Source organism: Piliocolobus tephrosceles, unplaced genomic scaffold (assembly GCF_002776525.5).
Source record: "Piliocolobus tephrosceles isolate RC106 unplaced genomic scaffold, ASM277652v3 unscaffolded_75, whole genome shotgun sequence".
Lineage (NCBI taxonomy): Eukaryota > Metazoa > Chordata > Mammalia > Primates > Cercopithecidae > Piliocolobus > Piliocolobus tephrosceles.
Window position 1 is genome coordinate 187,778 of NW_022334829.1, and position 3,962 is coordinate 191,739.

At 58.3% G+C, this 3,962-nt stretch overlaps 1 pseudogene; it reads left to right on the forward strand.

Moving 5' to 3' along the window:
* The first annotated feature begins 2,340 nt into the window (after positions 1 to 2,340).
* On the forward strand, positions 2,341 to 3,372 carry LOC113219653 (annotated as a pseudogene).
* Positions 3,373 to 3,962: the final 590 nt, after the last annotated feature.

The following is a 3,962-nucleotide window of genomic DNA, read 5'->3' on the forward strand; positions in this document are numbered from 1 at the left end:
CCCTCTCCCCTGGAGTCTCTAACACAGAGCTGGCAGGTACAGCCGGGCCTGGGCTGCCAACCTGGCTTGCCTGGTTCCTTAGGCCCTGAGGTTGGGGACCAGCTCCTCCCCACTTCCAGCCTGGCCCTCCAAACCCAAACCAAGTCAAGGTCACGGTGCTGGGACAACAGACCTCCCCCTGAGCTCAACCTTACCTTGAAAGCCCTGTCTCTTCAGGTTCTCCTCCACCAGATGGTCCCTGGAATCCCTCTCTGGGGGCAGGGCAGGGGGAGAGAAGCCAAGTGAGGAAGCAGTTCCAGGGACCCAAGATGGCATCGTTAGGGGAAACCCAGTGCGGGGGTGTGGGGAGAATGCCAGGGCCAGGATGGGAGCAGGACAGAGGCAGCAAGAGGAGGGGCTGGTGGCAGAGGCCCCTGGGGCCCTCCCTTGCCCGCCCACACCACAGCCTGCAACCCTGTGCTGGGTACCTTGACTATCCACGATGGACTCTTGGACTCCCTCAGTGAGCAGCTCGGGCCTGGAAAACACAAGTGGGGCTATCACAGAGGTCCCTCCAAGCATCTGTGGGACTGCCCAGCCCTCCCCTCTGGGCCTCGGTCTGCATATCCCTGTAATGGACCCTCCTGGGTCCGCACAGTTCAGGCTTGGAGTCTCTGCCGCCCCACATGTGGAATCTAGGGGACTGCGCTGGGCTTGAAGGATCCAGCTGGGCATGAGACCTGCCCAGTCCTGAACACCTCTGTCTGATATCTCACTCCTGCTCCCGGGACATTGCACGATTGTCACTACCTGGGATTGGAGCAGGCGGCCTCAGGGGGCCTCCTGTGGAGCTGGTTTAAAGTGTAGAAACGAGGTCTAGTGCAGTAGCTCACACCTGTAATCCCAGCACTTTGAGAGGCCAAGGAGGATGGATCACTTGAGGTCAAGAGTCTGAGACCAGCCTGGCCAACAGGGTGAAACCTGTCTCTACTAAAAGTACAAAAATTAGCTGGGCATGATGGCAGGTGCCCATAATCCCAGCTACTTGGGAGGCTGAGGGAGGGGAATCGCTTGAACCCAGGAGGCAGAGGTTGCAGTGAGCTGAGATAGTGCCACTGCACTCCAGCCTGGGTGACAGAGTAAGACTGTCTCTCAAAATGAAAGAAAATAAAGGAAAGGAAAAGAAAAGAAAAGAAAAGAAAAGAAAAAAGAAAAGAGAAAAGAAAAGAAAAGGAGTAGAAACAGTCGGGGCCCACTACATAGCAAGAACTCTGAGCTTCTGGAAAGGTCTGAGATCTATGGCTCACATCTGAGAGCTGCTGTGTCACTGCAGTCGGGAGTGCCAGTGACCAAGCCCAACTTTGTATTCTACTAATGTCTTCAGCTCCACAGACTCCAGAAAGCCCTGCCAGACATGAGTCAATCTTCTTTATCACAGACCACTGCTTCTTAAGGCCCCATCTTCAGCACAACTTGTCCCCTTAGAGCAAGCCTGTTGGGGGGCTCGGGTTTGTGGTGGGTAGAGGACACTGGGAAAATCATGCTGGCCAGAGTGGGGCTGTCGGGAGATGGCAGGGTGGGCCATGCAGTGCAGAGGTAATGAGCTCTCTGGAGAGGTAATAGGCCCGGAGAGGTAATGAGCTCTCTGTCACAGGGGTAATTAAGCAGCAGAACCGAGTAGTCTCTTCCTGGGAGTGAGCCCAAAGGCCAAACTCTCAGGGAGGGCACCCCCTGGATCCCCAGTAGAAGAGGATTTGGTCCCCGCTCTGGCAGTGGGCATCTCTTAGGCTTCTGTACAGTGCCAGGAGCACAGCTGGGGTCACAGGGCCAGGCCTGGGAGGGGGAAGCATAGCCCTTGAACCACAGTCTCAGGTGCTAGAAAAGGCTTCAGATTGGCCGGGCATGGTGGCTTACAACTGTAATCCCAGCACTTTGGGAGGCCGAGGCGGGCGGATCACGAGGTCAGGAGATCAAGACCATCCTGGCTAACACGGTGAAACGCTGTCTCTCCTAAACACACAAAAAAATTAGCCAGGTGTGGTGGCGGGCGGCTGTAATCCCAGTGATTTGGGAGGCCTAGGCAGGAGAATCGCTGGAACCCAGGAGGCAGAGGTTGCAGTGAGCCGAGATGCCCCACTGCACTCCAGCCTGGGCAACAGAGTGAGTGAGACTCCGTCTCAAGGAAAAAAACCCAACTCGGGCGCTGTCCATCGGCTGCAGAGGCTGGGATTGGCGGTGGCTGCAGCGGCAGCGAAGGAGTCTGCGGTTGGCGCTGCCCCAGCGGGGACCCGGCGGCTCGCAGGCAACGGCCGAGGCGGGGCGGGCCGGGCGGGGACCGGTGGGCGGCGGCCGGGCGGGGGGATGACTCTGGAGTCCGTGATGGCGTGTTGCCTGAGCGATGAGGTGAAGGAGCGGATCAACGCCGAGATCCAGAAGCAGCTGCCGGGGACAAGTGCCACGCCCGGCGCCAGCTCAAGCTGCTGCTGCTCCGCAAGGGCGAGAGCGGGAAGAGCATCTTCATCAACCAGACGCGCATCGTCCAGGGCCCCGGCCACTCGGAGGAGGCCAAGCGCGGCTTCACCAAGCTCGTCTACCACAACATCTTCACCGCCATCCAGGCCACGATCCGTGCCAAGGAGTCGCTGAAGATCCTCCACACGGAGGAGCAGAACAAGGCCAGTGGCTCCTGATCCGAGAGGCGGACCTGGAGAAGGCGACCACCTTGGAGCACTGGTACGTCAGCGCCATCAGGACCCTGTGGGCGACCCCGGCATCCAGGAGTGCTGCGACCGCAGGCGCCAGTGTCAGCTCTCGGACCTGGCCAAGTACCGCCTGACGGACGCTGCCCACATGGCCACCTCGGGCCACCTGCCCAACCCGCAGGACGCGCTGCGGGGCCGCGTGCCCACCACCGGCATCTTTGGATCTGGAGAGCATCATCTTCAGGATGGTGGATGTGGGGGGACAGCGGTCGGCTCCAGGAAGCGGATCCACTGCTTTGGGAACCTGACGTCCATCCTGTTTCTCGTCGCCCTCGGTGAATACGACCAAGTTCTGGTGGAGTCGGACAAGGAGAACCCGATGGAGGAGAGCAAAGCCCTGTTCCGGACCATCGTCAACTATCCCTGGTTCCAGAACTCCGTCATCCTCTTCCTCAACAAGAAGGACCTGCTGGAGGACAGTATCCTGTACCCGCACCTGGTGGGCTCTGTCCCCGAGTTCGACGGGCCCCAGTGGGACGCCCAGGCGGCGTGGGAGTTCATCCTGAAGATGTTCGTGGACACGAACCCCGACGGCGACAAGATCATCTACACGAAGAACATCCGCTTCGTGTTCGCGGCCGTGAAGGGCACCACCCTGCAGCTCAAACTCAATGAGCACAACCCGGTCTGAAAGCGCCCAGGCCCAGGGAGACCGGACGGCGACAAGGGCCGGGACAAACCTTCCTTCACACCGAGCCCGCGGCTGCCGCCGGGTGGCGCTGCTGAGCCCGGGCCGGGGCCTTTGCCTGCGGAGAAGTTTTTTTGTTGTTGTTGTTTGTTTGTTTTTTAACATTTTTAACAAATGGTTTTTATTTCACAGTTATCAGGGGATGTATATCTCTCCGAACACTTCCCGCGCCTTCTCACCTTTTGTCAACGGGCAAAGGCAGCCTTTTTCAGGCCTTGACTTATGACTCGCTTTTTTCTAAAAAAAAAAAGAAAAAGAAAAAAACCAACGAAACATAAAACACACGAGTGCCCCGTGTCCCCAACGACTCTGGGCCTCACGGAGCCCCTTGCCAGCCAGCATGGGGGTCCCCACTCCAGCAGCCTCTGGCGACTGTCCTTCCAACCCCACGTGCTTTTTCTTTCTCTTTCCCGCTTCTTTTCTTCTACATCACCAAAGGCCTGGAGACTCCGGGACTGACATTTTTCCCCTTTTTTAAGTTATTGACGCCCAGCGCGCCTGGCCTCTTCACCACTCAATGCTGTGTTTTGCTC